Source organism: Nerophis ophidion, linkage group LG10, assembly GCF_033978795.1.
Source record: "Nerophis ophidion isolate RoL-2023_Sa linkage group LG10, RoL_Noph_v1.0, whole genome shotgun sequence".
Lineage (NCBI taxonomy): Eukaryota > Metazoa > Chordata > Actinopteri > Syngnathiformes > Syngnathidae > Nerophis > Nerophis ophidion.
In genome coordinates this window covers 67,863,878-67,881,887 of record NC_084620.1, presented here as the reverse complement: position 1 = coordinate 67,881,887, position 18,010 = coordinate 67,863,878, and the positions used below count along the sequence as shown (strand labels likewise).

Genomic DNA, 18,010 nt, shown 5'->3' with positions numbered 1-18,010 from the left:
TTGGTTCATGGGACCTGAAAAAGTGTCAGCCATAAAGAATTTTAAAAAATAAGTTATATATCATGTTTTTTTTTATTTGTGTGGTCAACGCTTAAATATCTCTTAAATATCTGCCTGTCGATATGACAGTTTGTTTGTGTTTTAGTTTTTCCTCTGTGTGTGTTTAGTATTTCCTGTTTTTAGTTCCTGTCAGCGCTCTTATTTTGTCTGTTTCCTGTTTTTTTCCCCGTGCGCTGTTTTGCCCTCAGCTGCGGCTGATTGAAACCTGGCCACACCTGGTGTCAATCAGCCCGCTCCTATGTTACCTGCTTTGGTCCTCCAGTCAGTGCTGGATTATTGTCGCCGTTTCTTTTCTTTTTCTTCTATGTCCCACTCTCCCTTGCGGAGGGGGTCCGGTCCGATCCGGTGGCCATGTACTGCTTGCCTGTGTATCGGCTGGGGACATCTCTGCGCTGCTGATCCGCCTCCGCTTGGGATGGTTTCCTGCTGGCTCCGCTGTGAACGGGACTCTCGCTGCTGTGTTGGATCCGCTTTGGACCGGACTCTTGCGACTATGTTGGATCCATTATGGATTGAACTTTCACAGTATCATGTTAGACCCGCTCGACATCCATTGCTTTCCTCCTCTCTAAGGTTCTCATAGTCATCATTGTCACCGATGTCCCACTGGGTGTGAGTTTTCCTTGCCCTTATGTGGGCCTACCGAGGATGTCGTGGTGGTTTGTGCAGCCCTTTGAGACACTAGTGATTTAGGGCTATATAAGTAAACATTGATTGATTGATTGATTGTTGTTTCTACCTGTCGTGTCGTGTCGTATCGTGTCAATGCAGCGTTGCGGTAAGCTATATTTGATAGTGGTTTGCAGCTTATCGTCTTTTGTTCCCTGCTTCAAAGTTTCTTTTCATATTACAGTTGTGATCAAAATGATTCAACCCCCACACAATTTTGGTGTTTTAGCATGTTGGACATTTATTCCGTATTTTGTCTATAGACATATCAAATAAAGATGCATTAAATAGACAAGTGAGCTGTTTTCAACCTGCCGACAATACATAAAACAATTTAAAAAGACAAACCACTTAATAATGACAACAACAGTTTTACATTTTAAGAATGCAATACAGTTCATTGCATTCTTTGCATGCAAAATAGTAATTAATGTTTATTTTGCCATACTAACATGTTTGAGATGAAAACACATCCATCCATCCATCCATTTTCTACCGCTTATTCCCTTTGGGGTGGCGGGGGGCGCTGGTGCCTAGCTCAGCTACAATCGGGCGGAAGGCGGGATACACCCTGGACAAGTCGCCACCTCATCGCAGGGCCAACACAGATAGACAGACAACGTTCACACTCACATTCACACACTAGGGCCAATTTAGTGTTGCCAATCAACCTATCCCCAGGTGCATGTTTTTGGAAGTGGGAGGAAGCCGGAGTACCATATATATAAAATTAGACCAAAATACTCCCTGAGAAAGTTAAAATAAAACAATAAGAACAGTTTTCATTATATCAAACATAAAAAGTGGATTAGGTGGGTGCCCAGTAACGGCACCCACCTGTTCCCAATTAGCCTGCACCCCTGTGGGATGTTCCAAATAAGCGTTTGATGAGCATTCCTCAACTTTATCAGTATGTATTGCCACCTTTTCCAACTTCTTTGTCACGTGTTGCTGGCATCAAATTCTAAAGTTAATGATACCGCTTATTCCCTTTGGGGTGGCGGGGGGCGCTGGTGCCTAGCTCAGCTACAATCGGACGGAAGGTGGGGTACACCCTGGACAAGTCCCCACCTCATCACAGGGCCAACACAGATAGACAACATTCACACACTAGGGCCAATTCAGTGTTGCCAATCAACCTATCCCCAGGTGCATGTGTTTGGAAGTGGGAGGAAGCCGGAGTACCATATATATAAAATTAGACCTTAATACTCCCTGAGAAAGTTAAAATAAAACTATATTCTCAGTATCAAAAATAAAACAATAAGAACAGTTTTCATTAAATCAAACATAAAGAGTGGATTAGGTGCGTGCCCAGGAACGGCACCCACCTGTTCCCAATTAGCCTGCACGCCTGTGGGATGTTCCAAATAAGCGTTTGATGAGCATTCCTCAACTTTATCTGTATGTATTGCCACCTTTCCAAACTTCTTTGTCACGTGTTGCTGGCATCAAATTCTAAAGTTAATGATAATTTGCACAAAAAAAAAAACAATGTTAATCAGTTTGAACATCAAATATGTTGTCTTTGTAGCATATTCAACTGAATATGGGTTGAAAATTATTTGCAAATCTTTGTATTCTGTTTATATTTACATTTAACACAATTTCCCAACTCATATGGAAACGGGGTTTGTATATAAAACATGTTATCATGTATATAGTGCATGTGTATTAAAGTGTATATTGTCTTTGGGGCGGCATAGCTCGGTTGGTAGAGTGGCCGTGCCAGCAACTTGAGGGTTGCAGGTTCGATTCCCGCTTCCGCCATCCTAGTCACTGCCGTTGTTTCCTTGGGCAAGACACTTTACCCACCTGCTCCCAGTGCCACCCACACTGCTTTAAATGTAAAATTAGATACTGGGTTTCACTATGTAAAGCGCTTTGAGTCACTAGAGAAAAGCGCTATATAAATATAATTCACAAAAAAAAAAAAAATTCACTTTAACATCAGCACACACGACAATGAGGACGGTACATTCTTTTTTTAAGCTGCTTGATCGTTTTTTTACACGCGAGGTCACGCCCGGCTCATGGAAGCAGGACACGTATGTGAACGTCATGAGTTTGTGGTTAAACAAAAGGACTGAGAAAATAAGATAAGCTTGCACCTCCCTTATGACACAGAGCAAAACGTCTTGCTTGTCAAAGGTGTTCATCAGGTCTCCGACAGCGATCGTGTCCAAAACAGCTGACTGTCATTTGTGCCAGCAGGAGTGTCGCAAAGCCTATTTTGATGTGGCTTTTTATTAACGTTGCGAGAAAATAGCAGCATGTTTACGTTCAAACGTACAGTAATTCCTCTTATAGCGTGTTTAAAGTCAGCAAGGCAGTAGAATAAGCTAATCCGGTTACTTTTAGACCTCCACCCCAGATCACACCTCAATCCAACCCAATTCTCCAAAGTGGGCTGGCTCAGGGTGGAGGACAGAGTAAAACAACTTGCACTGAGCCTGGTCTATAAAATCCACTACACCTCCTTGATCCCGAAGTACATGTCAAACTACTTCCTTAACGTAAATGACCGCCATAACCACAACACCAGGGGGAGCTCCACAAACCACGTTAAACCCAGATTTCGATCTAACAAAGGTCTTAACTCATTCTCTTTCTATGCCACATCAATGTGGAATGCACTCCCAACAGGTATAAAAGTAAGTGCATCTCTATATTCCTTCAAAACCGCTCTAAAACAACACCTCTAGGCAACTTCAACACTTTACTAATACCCTCCTCCATTCACATCCCATCTCCCCGGATTATAAACAACTCAAATGTACTTCTAATGTATATACTTGTTCTTATGCTATGTGAACTCACTATGTTCTCTGCTGGCTGTACATATCCTACTAAATAAGACCTACACTGTTTCAATGTCCACATTTCTCTGTTGATGCAATTGTTGATGACTGAAGTACTGATATCAACCAAAGCTCCTCATCCCACCCCCCGGATTGTAAATAATGTAAATAATTCAATGTACATACTATGATGATTAACTTGTGTGATGACTGTATTATGTTGATAGTATATATTTGTACCATGAATTGATTAACGTGGACCCCGACTTAAACAAGTTGAAAAACTTATTGGGGTGTTACCATTTAGTGGTCAATTGTATGGAATATGTACTGTACTGTGCAATCTACTAATAAAAGTATCAATCAATCAATCAATTGTTGAGCTTGGAAATGACAGCGCACAACTGTGACGTCATCACAAGTCTCCGTGTGTGCCGTCTACACCATGGGTGTCAAACTCTGGCCCGCCGTGTAATTTAATTTGGCCCCTGAGGCAATATCAATTTAGCATTAGAGCTGGCCCGCCGGTGTTATACAGCGTCGGTGCCGCTCTAACACCGCATTCACCGCTAATACTCATACATGCCAACCCTCCTAATTTTCCTGGTAGACTCCCGAAGTTCAATGCCCCTCCCGAAAATCTCCCGGGGCAACCATTTTCCCGAATTTCTACCGATTTCCACCTGGACAACTATATTGGGGGCGTGCATTTAAGGCACTGCCTTTAGCGTTCTCTACAACCTGTCGTCACGTCCGCTTTTCCTCCATACTAACAGCGTCATTTTCAAAAAATGTTTCAATACGGTGTAAAACCAAATATATATTATTTAATATATATTATAGTTTTAGTTGCTTAAGAGATATTCCTGGCTCTGTGTTTGTTCATTGCTATTTTTATGTTTTTGTGCATTACTTGTTGCCGTCATCATCAAACAAACAGGTTACTCATCAGTTACTCGGTACGGGACGGCGTGGCGCAGTGGGGCGAGTGGCCGTGCGCAACCCGAGCGTCCCTGGTTCAATTCCCACCTAGTACCAGGAGCAAGACATTTCACCCTTGCTCCTGATGGGTGCTGGTTAGCGCCTTGCATGGCAGCTCCCTCCATCAGTGTGTGAATGTGTGTGTGAATGGGTAAATGTGGAAGTAGTGTCAAAGCGCTTTGAGTACCTTGAAGGTAGAAAAGCGATATACAAGTACAACCCATTTATTTATTTATTTACTTGAGTAGTTTTTTCACAACATACTTTTGACTTTCACTCAAGTAAATATTGGGGTGACTACTCCTTACTTTTACTTGAGTAATAAAACTCTAAAGTAACAGTACTCTTACTTGAGTACAATTTCTGGCTACTCTACCCACTTCTGATTGTACAAAATATGTGCTGTACTGTGCAACCTACTAATAAAAGTTTCAATCAATCACACACACACAAGTGAATGCAAGTCATACTTGGTCAACAGCCATACAGGTCACACTGAGGGTGGCCGTATAAACAACTTAAGCACCGTTACAAATATGCGCCACACTGTGAACCCACACCTAACAAGAATGACAAACACATTTCGGGTGATCATCCGCACCGTAACACCACAGAACAAATACCCAGAACCCCTTGCAGCACTAACTCTTCCGGGAAACTTCCAGCAAACTGACCAATAATTAACGTTTTATTCATGCATTTTCTCTTTCTACTTCAAGGCTTGAATGTTTGGTTCATTCATTATTGTTATTTTATTTTCAAATGTATTAGCCCGTGGAAAAAAATTTATATTTACCTCAAAAGATTGCAAATAGTAAAAAAGGCATACAATTTTTATTTACATTTTATTTGATATGCCATTGATATTTTTTTAATTATTATTATTACTATTTGAAACTGGATTTTGCATGTCACTAAAGTTATATAAGCCTTGCTTGTTCAATATTTAATGCAAAACTTGTTTGGGTCCCTATTAAAAGGTGAATTTGTTCCACCTTGGCCTGCGGCTTTGTTCAGTTTTACATTTTGGCCCACTCTGTATTTGAGTTTGACACCCCTGCTCTAATGCATGGGTGTCAAACTCTGGCCCTTGAGGTAATATCAAATTAAGATCAGAGCTGGCCCGCCTGTATTATACAGGGGCGGTGCCGCTGTAACAACGCGTTTGCCAACCCGCACGATTTTCCCGAGAGACTCCCGAATTTCACTGCACCTCCCGAAAGTCTCCCTGGGCAACCATTCTTCCGAATTTCTCCCCGGACAACAATATTGGGGGCGAGCCTGAAAGGCATTGCCTTCAGCGTCTTCTACAAAATGTCGTCACGTCTGCTTTTCCGCCATACTAACAACGTGCCAGCCCAATCACACGAGTGAATGCAAAGCATACTTAGTCAACAGCCATACAGGTCACACTGAGGGTGGCCCTATAAACGACTTTAACACTGTTACAAATATGCGCCACACTGGGAAGCCACACCAAACAAGAATGACTAACACATTTCCGGAGAACATCTGCACCGTAACACACGTAATACCCAGAACCCCTTGCAGCACTAACTCTTCCGGGACGCCACAATATACACCCCCCGCAACCCCTCAATTTTTATTTAAATTGTATTTGATATGCCATTGATATTTTATTATTATTGATAGGTTGATTGGCAACACTAAATTGGCCCTAGTGTGTGAATGTTGTCTGTCTATCTGTGTTGGCCCTGTGATGAGGTCATGACTTGTCCATGGTGTACCCTGCCTTCCGCCTGAATGCAGCTGTGATAGGCTCCAGCGCCCCCAGAAGGGATAAGCAGTAGAAAATGGATGGATGGATGGATAATTTGAAACTCGACTTTGCATGTCACTATAAAGTTATATAAACCTTACTTGTTCAATATTCGATGCAAAACTTGTTCGGTTCCCTATTAAAAGGTAAATTTTTTCAACCTTCGCTCACGGCTTTGTTCAGTTTTAAATTTTGGTCCACTCTGTATTTGAGTTTGACACCCCTGCTCTAATGCCTGGTGAATGTAATGCAATTGTTGTATTGAAGTGGGAATAGCAAACTTTCTGTTGATTTTAGTTGGGGGCGGTCAGTGTATGAAATATAGGTCTCAGTGAGACCTATATTGAGGTTTTTATTTCATGTGTGTATGACAGTCCTAAAGTTTTGTCTGTGCAGAAAGCCGCCATTTTGTGACAACAGCAGCGCAATGGTTCTTTGCGGGCTCATAAAATCCAAACCAGGGTAGTAATTAAAATTGTGAATTATATATTTTTTTATATTTATATAGCGCTTTTCTCTAGTGACTCAAAGTGCTTTACATAGTGAAACCCAATATCTAAGTTACATTTTTAAACCAGTGTGGGTGGCACTGGGAGCAGGTGGGTAAAGTGCCTTGCCCAAGGACACAACGGCAGTGACTAGAAGGGCGGAAGCGGGAATCGAACCTGCAACCCTCAAGTTGCTGGCACGGCCACTCTACCAACCGAGCTATGCCGTCCCTTTCTTTAACTTTTAATCAGAAGGGTTCAATCTCTCTTCTGTGCTTATTTGAAGCCGAAACGGCAAACGGCCTCAGAGGAGATAATGTTGGGAAAAAAAGCAAAATTTTTAAGCCAACTTTTGTATTGAAGTGGGAATAGCAACCTTCCTGTTGATTTTAGCCGGGGGGTCTCAGTGGACGAAATATAGGTCTAACTAAGACCTACATAGTGGTTTTTGTTTCATGTTTCTACGACATTCCTACTGGAAGTTACAGACAGTTTTGTGTATGTTTTCTTTTTATGGGGCGCTAGAGCGCAATTTTGAGTTTTGGGGTTTGGTTTTTTGATCGCAAATTTCGCTAGTCCTGATGTGTGTGTCAAATTTGGTGAGTTTTGAAGAATATTAAGGGGGTCAAATTACAGCTCAAAGAGGCGGCGGTATAATAAGAATAATAAAAACAATAATTATAAAACCTTAGAAATTCAATAGGGTCCTCTGTCCCAAAGGGACTTCGGTCCCTAATAAAATGAAATCTATAACGCCTGAAGGCAGCAAAAATTATTCGAATATATTTTGTAATGGAATTAATTGAGGAATCGTGTCAGCGCTAAACAAAACCTTATTTTTGTTTTTCGGGGCAATGTAGATCCCAACAATTAAATAGTCCTGTCAGACTGCAAAAAGTACAAATCTTATAGGGCTGCGAATCTTTGGGTGTCCCACGATTCGATTCAATATCGAGTCTTGGGGTCACGACTCGATTCAAAATCGATTTCTTTTTTCAATTCAACACGATTCTCGATTCAAAAACAATATTTTTCCCGATTCAAAAGGATTCTGTATTCATTCAATACATAGATTTCAGCAGGATCTACCCCAGTCTGCTGACATGCTAGCAGAGTAGTAGATTTTTGTAAAAAAGCTTTTATAATTGTAAAGGACAATGTTTTATCAATTGATTGCAATAATGTAAATTTGTTGTAACTATTAAACGAACCAAAAATACGACTTATTTTATCTTTGTGAAAACATTGGACACAGTGTGTTGTCAAGCTTATGAGATGCCATGCAAGTGTAAGCCACTGTGACACTATTGTTCTTTTTTTTTATTTTTATAAATGTCTAATGATAATGTCAGTGAGGGATTTTTAATCACTGCTATGTTGAAATTATAACTAATATTGATACTGTTGTTGATAATATTAATTTTTGTTTCACTACTTTTGGTTTGTTCTGTGTGGTGTTTGTGTCTCCTCTCAAGTGCTCTGTTTATTGCAGTTCTGAGTGTTGCTGGATCAGGTTTGGTTTTGGAATTGGATTGCATTATGGTATTGTTTTGTTAATCGATTCTAAATCGCACAACGTGAGAATCCCGATTCATATTCGAATCGATTTTTTTCCCCACACCCCTAATATTTTTTAAACTAAAGTTTAAAACAGGGGCAGGGAACCTGTGGCTCTTTTGATGACTGCATCTGGCTCTCTGATTAATCTGAGCTGACATTGCTTAACAGGATAAGTAATGATTAATTCCACTTGTAATCGCAGTGTTAAAAATAACATTCAAAATATAAAACATTCTCATGCATTTTTATGTTCAAGAAGTTGCGTTAATGGTAAGAAGTAATTGATTTATTATTGGTTAGTGTTGGGCTTGCCCTCCTGGGGGTTCTTCAGACCACCAAACACCGACATGAGAGCCTGTTTTAGGGTTAAAATATTGTTGTTTTTTCAATTAGTCTCTCAGTTGCTTTCCAGCAATTGTCTTTTTCTCTTTCATCCTCATTCGCCCTCTGGCTCCAGCCCCAACCCTGTCTCTCCTCCTGGCTGCTGCTTATAACAGAGCGACAGGTGATTGGATAACAGGGCCCAGGTGGGCCATCTACGCACCTGTCGCTGATTTCTAGGCCGGTCCTGGCAACATCCTGCTTTGCTGCAGGCCCGCAGGCCACACCCCCTCCACGGTTAGCTTCAGAATAACAATGTTACAAAGAATAAGAGATCTATTATACTCTGGAAATGTTGGTCTTACTTAAAAATGCACGCATTTAGTTGTGTTCAGTGTTAAAAAAAATATTACATGGCTCTTAGGGAAATACATTTTAAAATATTTGGCTTCTTGGCTCTCTCAGACAAAAAGGTTCCCGACCCCTGGTCTAGCCTTAGACTGATGTTTTTTTTTTCCTCGCCCCCCCTCTCCCAATGTCAACCGTTGGCGGTCTCGTCTTGTCCCCCCCTGTAACGTATGTCTGCTCTTAGTGGGACTGTGCAGAAAATGACATTTTGTTGTACTTGTGGAATGACAATAAAGATCTATTCTAAACTATCCTATCCTTTTAGTTTACTAAATTGCAATTTTAAATTTCACAGGAATTATCCTGCTGAAAACGTGACGCGTGCGGGTGATGTCACGGATTGTAGCGGACATTTTGTTCCAGTCCGATCCCAGCTATAAGTCGTCTGCTTTAATCGCATAATTCCACAGTATTCTGGACATCTGTGTTGCTGAATCTTTTGCAATTTGTTCAATTAATAATGGAGACGTCAAAGAAGAAAGATGTAGGTGGGAAGCGGTGTATTGCGGCTGTCTTTAGCAACACAAACACAGCCGGTGTTTCCTTGTTTACGTTCCCGAAGGTGAAGCTTTACTATGGAACAGAGCGGTCAAGGGAATATTGTCCTCTACCACATGTCAACCGGCAGGTTTCGGTGAGAAAATTGTGGTAATTAGTCGGCTCCTACCGTAGGCTTAAAAATTATGATTTCATTAAATTGGTTATTAACTATTGTGGCTTCACTTTTGATCATACATCTTTATTTATAGTATAGTAGCATAGGCTAGACACTGACCTCTATTTAATGATACAACTCTAACATTTGACAACCAAACAATTAAACAAGGCGACTCGGTAAAAAATCTGGGTATTATCTTTGACCCAACTCTCTCCTTTTAGTCACACATTAAAACCGTTACTAAAACGGCCTTCTTTCATCTCCGTAATATCGCTACAATTCGCTCCATTTTGTCCACTAAAGACGCTGAGATCATTATCCATGCGTTTGTTACGTCTCGTCTCGATTACTGTAACGTATTATTTTCGGGTCTCCCCATGTCTAGCATTAAAAGATTACAGTTGGTAAAAAATGCGGCTGCTAGACTTTTGACAAGAAAGTGTGATCACGTTACGCCTGTACTGGCTCACCTGCAAATTTGCATTCAAAGGACTCCGGCTTATTAGTGATTCCTAGAGCCCAAAAAAAGTCTGCGGGCTATAGAGCGTTTTCATTTCGGGCTCCAGTACTCTGGAATGCCCTCCCGGTAAAAGTTCGAGATGCCACCTCAGTAGAAGCATTTAAGTCTCACCTTAAAATTCATCTGTATACTCTAGCCTTTAAATAGACTCCCTTTTTAGACCAGTTGATCTGCCGTTTCTTTTCTTTTTCTCCTATGTCCCACTCTCCCTTGTGGAGGGGGTCCGGTCCGATGACCATGGATGAAGTACTGGCTGTCCAGAGTCGAGACCCAGGATGGACCGCTCGCCTGTATCGGTTGGGGACATCTCTACGCTGCTGATCCGCCTCCGCTTGAGATGGTTTCCTGTGGACGGGACTCTCGCTGCTGTCTTGGATCCGCTTGAACTGAACTCTCGCGGCTGTGTTGGAGCCACTATGGATTGAACTTTCACAGTATCATGTTAGACCCGCTCGACATCCATTGCTTTCGGTCCCCTAGAGGGGGGGGGTTGCCCACATCTGAGGTCCTCTCCAAGGTTTCTCATAGTCAGCATTGTCACTGGCGTCCCACTGGATGTGAATTCTCCCTGCCCACTGGGTGTGAGTTTTCCTTGCCCTTTTGTGGGTTCTTCCGAGGATGTTGTAGTCGTAATGATTTGTGCAGCCCTTTGAGACATTTGTGATTTGGGGCTATATAAATAAACATTGATTGATTGATTTTTATTTTATTTGTCCACTGATTGGGTGGGAGACCTATTATACTCTGGAAATGCTGGTCTTACTTAAAAATGCACGCGTTTAGTTGTGTTCAGTGTTAAAAAAAATATTATACGGCTCTTAGGGAAATACATTTTAAAATATTTGGCTTCTTGGCTCTCTCAGCCAAGAAGGTTCCCGACCCCTGGTTTAAAAGATGCCATGTTTTTGTGAGCACAAGCAGCTTAAAAGGCATAACAAAGTCAATGTTGAGTTTGTGTGGCCCATAGAAGGTGTGTGTATAGCATACATGTGTTTGTATAGTCCAAGTGCAACCACACCCTTAAGACGACTGCTGACCCTGAAACACAAAAAGGGCTGCACTTTTAAACCAGCTGGCAGCTAACGTCTGCTGCACTTTCACATACGGCCAACTCATATATGAATTTATAGCTTGGATTTACGTGAAAACATTTGGAATGAGGACAGAAGGCACCGGCTGCACGCATCGCCCATATGTGGACGCTCAGCGGGGAAAATGTTCTCAATTGTGTTTTTTTTTTTCTTTTCTCAAATACCTCATACACTCCTGCAGTATATCTCGTTGCAAGCTCACCCCAAATAATTGAGGCGCTCTCCTCGCTGGATGCATCTTCCACAGGACTCACGGCTCATAACATCTTGTCATTCTTCTGTCAGACGGCACACGCGCGGACGCTAGAAAAAACAAGATATTTTCGATTAAATAAAATCAGCGAAAATAATGTCAAATATTGTCAAAAATAAACAAATCTAATCTACAATGAAAGATTACACTGAACCCTCCATCCATCCATCCATTTTCTACCGCTTATTCCCTTTTTGGGGTCACGGGGGCGCTGGCGCCTACCTCAGCTACAATCGGGCGGAAGGCGGGGTACACCCTGGACAAGTCGCTACCTCATCGCAGGGCATATTCTGCAATTATAATGTTAAATAGTTGTATTTTAATTTAAATAGGTTCAGTGTAGCCCAAATTAAAATACAACTATTTAACATTGTAATTGCAGAATATGCCCTGCGATGAGGTGGCGACTTGTCCAGGGTGTACCCCGCCTTCCGCCCGATTGTAGCTGAGATAGGCACCAGCGCCCCCCGCGATCCCAAAAGGGAATAAGCGGTAGAAAACGGATGAATGGATGGAATATGAACATACAGTATATGATTAGCTCGGTTGGCAGAGTGGCCGTGCCAGCAACTTGAGGGTTGCAGGTTCGATTCCCGCTTCCGCCATCCTAGTCACTGCCGTTGTGTCCTTGGGCAAGACACTTTACCCACCTGCTCCCAGTGCCACCCACACGGGTTTAAATGTAACTTAGATATTGGGTTTCACAATGTAAAGCGCTTTGAGTCACTAGAGAAAAGAGCTATATAAATATAATTCACTTCACTTCACACTTTATAATTGTTTTGAATAAGTGGGATGAGAAGGCGACTTGTCCAAGGTGTACACCGCCTTCCGCCTGATAGTGGCTGAGATAGGCACCAGCGACCCTAAAGGGAAGAAGTGGTAGAAAATGGATGGATGGATGTTTCGAATAATAAAATGTTAGAAATAGACAAACCACAAAACCAGCATCTAAACAGTCAATTATAGTTTGTTCCATTATTTACTTAAAATATTACTATTTTAATCATTTACCTTCTAAAATCTATTAGTTATCCAAACAGCTTTCACTCTTCTTTAGATTTGTCAGGTTCGCCCCTGACAGTTTTGTTTTAGTTTTTCCTCTGTGTATGTCTTTGTTTCCTGTCAGCACTTTTATTTTGGTCATTTCCTGTCTTTCTCCCTGAGCGCTGTTTGCCCTCAGCTGCGGCTTATTGGCACCTGGCCACACCTGGTGTCAATCAGCCCGCTCCTATTTGAAGCCGTTTTGTCCTCAAGTCGAGTGCTGCATTATTGTCATGTATTGTCACTTCTTGTCACTCTTGTCGTCGCTACCTGTCATGTTGTGTCCTTAGCATGTCTTGTCAATGCAGCGTTGCGGTAAGCTACATTTGATTGCGGTTTTTAGCTTACTGCCTTTTGTTCCCTGCTTCCAAGTTTGTTTTCATATTACATGATTAAAATAGTAATATTTGCAGAAGCGCAAAGAACCATTGCGCTGCTGCAAATATTACTATTTTAATCATTTACCTTATACAATCTATTGTTAGTTATCCAAACAGCTTCCACTCTTCTTTAAATGTGTCAGGTTCGCCACTGACAGTTTGGTTTTGTTTTAGTTTTTCCTGTGTATATGTCTTTGTGCTTTTATTTTGGTCATTTCCTGTCTTTCTCTCTGAGCGCTGTTTGCCCTCAGCTGCGGCTTATTGGCACCTGGCCACACCTGGTGTCAATCAGCCCGTTCCTATTTGAACCTGTTTTGTCCTCAAGTCGAGTGCTGGATTATTGTCATGCATTGTCACTTCTTGTCACTCTTGTCATCGCTACCTGTCGTGTCGTATCCTTAGCATGTCTTGTCAATGCAGCGGTGCGGTAAGCTACATTTGATTGCGGTTTTTAACTTACTGTCTTTTGTTCCCAATTTTGTTTTCATATTATATGAACGACTTCTGTTTCCTGCTCGATACCTGCTAGTTTCCATGCTAGGCCTTTTTGTTTTTGCTAGCTTCCATGCTAAGCTCTGTTTTTTTCTAGATCCCATGCTAGCTCTTTTTGTTTGTTATCCGCCCACGTGCGCGCTTTTTGTTTGTACCTTTTTTTTGTTTTTTGTCTTAGTATCTTTATTAAATCATGTTTTCCTATCAAATGCCTCCCTCCATCTCTGCATCTTGGGGTTCGTCAACAATTAACTCTGACAAAATTATTATTTTTTTATTTTAGGGCATTGAATTGTCCAAAATGTTTTTAGTAAAATGAATACAAGCGCTGATTCATTCGTGAGTAAGTAATCCATTTTATTATGAGGTTTCTCAAACACTCAATAGTTTTGTTGGTTAATTATAAATAAACTGCCGAATAAAAAATTGCTCAAATGTTTTCTAAACAAGATAAAAATGTATTTTATTCCTATTTTTTCAACACAATTACATAATTTTTTATTTTTTTTGTTTTTGTATCGAGGATGTCGTGGTTTGTGCAGCCCTTTGAGGCACTCGTGATTTAGGGCTATATAAATAAATATTGATTGATTTGATCATATGCAATTTTTATTTTTAAATGATATAATCAAAATATTGTTAAATATGATTATTGATGAGCGGGAAATATCTGAAATTTAAAAATTAAAATAAAAAAGGAGTTTTTTATGATTATTAATATATTAAAAAATATAAAAAAGTGTAAAATACTAATAACATTTAAAATAGTTTTTGAGAAATAACGACTTCTTCTTAAGTCATGGCCTTAATGTATTGGTTGTAGTTGTTTTTTGTCCAAATGACTTCTCTTACCTTCTTATGTACATCCAAAGCTGAATAGATAGCTGTTATTTTGCACTCCTGTGCTAAAGTACGTTGGTTGGAGCTATGTGTGCACTTCTTGTACATCTTTGTGTGTGCAAAGTGCTGCAGAGCAAAGTGAAGGGTTAAACAGGTCACTGCTCCAAGTTGCATGAGTCACCGGAGGGGAAGCAAATATGTAAAAAAAAAAAAGACGCTCACACTGGTATTGTTTTTTTGTTAGTTTTTTTACACCCTGTGCTAGGAAAAGATTTAACCACCATAGCGCTTTCGTAATTACATTTTTTTTTAAAGAAGAAAAAAAAAAAAAGACTTGGAATACTCCTTCCTTGGCAAAGATGGTCTGACTTATGAGCTCATGCTTCTTTTATAGGCCTTCTGGAGAATGTCTATTCATAGCCTGTAACGTTTATGGCCCGTTATGTTATCTGCAGGAATCATTACTGTTACAATTACAAAGCTGAGGTCTTTCTAATCCTTGTTTAACTACAGGAAGGGCAAAATATGAGAACAATCCCTCAGAATGACGCACACTACAATTCCTATACTGAACAAATTGCTTAATTACAGCATCTGACTTACTACCATCTTTAGAAATGTCAGGATTATTTGTTGACGAACCCTAAAATGCAGAGTTGGAAGCAGGCATGGAGTGAGCAAACATGATTTTAATATAAAATACAACTAGAACAAACAAAGGGTACAAACAAAAAGCATGCACGTGGGCGGATATAACAAACTAAGGGCTATGAACAAACAGGGAACAAAAAACAGTAAGCAACAAAACATCTACCAAATATAGCTTACCGCTACGCTGCATTCACACGACCAGTAGGAATGACAAGTAGAAAATGACATCAACGCGACATGTGGCAACGACAATGATCCAGCACTGACTGGAAGACAAAGGGGGTACAAATAGGAGCGGGCTGATTGACTACAGGTGTGGCCAGTTGCCAATCAGCCGCAGATGAGGTGACAACAGCACACAGGGGGACAAACAGGAAGCTGAACCAAAATAAGAGCACTTGACAGGAACTAAAGGCAGGAGATACTAAACACAGAGGAAACAAAGACAAATGCAGAGGAAAAAATTAAAACATAGACAAACTGTCAGGGGAAAGCCTGACAAGAAATGTGGATACAGTTCTAGTATTGCGAAGTATGTGTGTTTTATATATATATATATATATATATATATATATATATATATATATATATATATATATATACAGACCCTGTTTCTATATGAGTTGGAAAATTGTGTTAGATGTAAATATAAATGGAATACAATGATTTGCAAATCCTTTTCAACCCATATTCAGTTGAATATGCTACAAAGACAAGATATTTGACGTTCAAACCCATAAACTTTTTTTTTTTGCAAATAATAATTGACTTAGAATTTCATGGCTGCAACACGTGCCAAAGTAGTTGGGAAAGGGCATGTTCACCACTGTGTTACATCACCTATTCTTTTAAAAACACTCAATAAACGTTTGGGAACTGAGGAAACTAATTGTTGAAGCTTTGAAAGTGGAATTCTTTCCCATTCTTGTTTTATGTAGAGCTTTAGTTGTTCAACAGTCCGGGGTCTCCGCTGTCGTATTTTGCGCTTCATAATGCGCCACACGTTTTCCATGGGAGACAGGTCTGGACTGCAGGCGGGTCAGGAAAGTACCCGCACTCTTTTACTATAAAAACCATGCTGTTGTAACACGTGGCCTGGCATTTTTTTGCTGAAATAAGCAGGGGCGTCCGTGATAACGTTGCTTGGATGACAACATATTTTGCTCCAAAACCTGTATCGACTATTCAGCATTAATGGTGCCTTCACAGATAAGTTACCCATGCCTTGGGCACTAATACACCCCCATACCATCACAGATGCTGGCTAAAATTATTGGGGATCCAAAAGGGTCCTACTCATTAAAGTGTTAGAAAATAAATTATACATTTTTTTACTGTTTACTTTTAATACAATGGTCTCGAGATCAACTTCAGATCCATCCGTCAATTATAATTTTTATTGTTGTTTATATTTTTTTTGTTGTTGTTCATTTTAGGCCCTTCTTTAAAGAAAAAAAACAGCTCAGTTTTTTATATGGCAAACACAAAATATGTTACATTTTCCCCAAATAATAAGTCAAAGTGCAAAATTTAATGTGACGTAATTGAAGCCTTGAATAGGTCAATAATTCATAAAGACATTGATTTTGATTCATTATTATTTTTTAAAGTAAGAAACAGCCTGCATGGCAGCTTTGTGTTATTAGAGTAAACATTGCAACATGTTCTTGTTACATTTCACCCGTTTGCTCTTTTATATCACTTTTTACGTTTTAAAAATGTTTCAATCGTATTTTTAAAATGTGCCGTGGGGCCGTTAAAAAATTACCTGTGGGCCGCAAATGGACAAAAAGGACACCCCTGGCTTAGCCGAACATAGCATCAACTAAGGAGAAAAATGCCAATTCATAGTCACAATCAGCCATTTTGTGTCACAAATGTAGACACGGGAGCTGGTAATGACCTCGTTACCGGGGGCAACAAAGCTCAGCTGTATTGCTATTGTAATAACGATAATTCATAGTCATCATTAAAGGCCTACTGAAATGAGATTTTCTTATTTAAACGGGGATAGCAGGTCCATTCTATGTGTCATACTTGATCATTTCGCCATATTGCCATATTTTTGCTGAAAGGATTTAATAGAGAACATCCACGATAAAGTTCACAACTTTTGGTCGCTAATAAAAAAGCCTTGCTTGTACCGGAAGTAGCAGACGATGTGCTCGTGACGTCACCGGTGTGAGGGCTCATCATGGACACCAGCAGCGCGAGCCATTCTGACCGAGAAAGCGACAATTTCCCCATTAATTGGAGCGAGGATGAAAGATTTGTGGATGAGGAAAGTGAGAGTGAAGGACTAGAAGGGAAAAAAAAAAAAGACGAGGGCAGTGGGAGCGATTCAGATGTTATTAGACACATTTACTAGGATAATTCTGGAAAATCCCTTATCTGATTATTGTGTTACTAGTGTTTTAGTGAGATTATAAAGTCATACCTGAAAGTCGGAGGGGTGTGGTGACCGCCAGTGTCTCTGAGTGCAGCCATGGAGGAGCCAAGAAAGTCGCAGCTGCCTCTTTGACAGCTGCAGGAAGAACAACACAAGCTCCGCTCATGTTTGCGGTAAGAGCCGACTTATTACCACAATTTTCTAGCCGAAACCTGCCGGTTGACATGTGGTAGAGAACCATGTTCGCTTGACCGCTCTGTTCCATATTAAAGCTTCACAACAAAGAAAGAAACACCGGCTGTGTTTGTGTTGCTACAGCCGGCTGAAATTAAACCGCTTTCCACCTACATCTTTCTTCTATGATGTCTCCATTATTCATTTAACAAACTGCAAAAGATTCAGCAACACAGATGTCCAAAATACTGTGTAATTATGCGATTAAAGCGGACGAATATTAGCCGTGAGTGGTGCTGGGATAAAATGTCCGCTACAACCAATAACGTCACAAGCACGCGTCAACATAAGCGTCATCATTCCGCGACGTTTTCAACAGGAAACTCTGCGGGAAATTTAAAATTGAAATTTAGTAAACTAAAAAAGCCGTATTGGCATGTGTTGCAATGT

At 40.5% G+C, this 18,010-nt stretch overlaps 1 long non-coding RNA gene across 3 annotated transcripts in view; it reads right to left on the bottom strand.

The window, feature by feature from the left end:
• LOC133561210 (uncharacterized) overlaps window positions 1-15,303 on the bottom strand; it is a 149,997-nt gene extending 134,694 nt beyond the window's left edge. For all 3 annotated transcript variants that reach the window (XR_009808610.1, XR_009808608.1, XR_009808609.1), the window contains exons 1-2: window positions 15,175-15,303; window positions 11,540-11,640 (exon numbers count right to left, since the gene is read on the bottom strand). This is a non-coding gene — a long non-coding RNA (uncharacterized LOC133561210). The remainder of the gene's footprint in view (window positions 1-11,539; window positions 11,641-15,174) is intronic.
• Window positions 15,304-18,010: the final 2,707 nt, after the last annotated feature.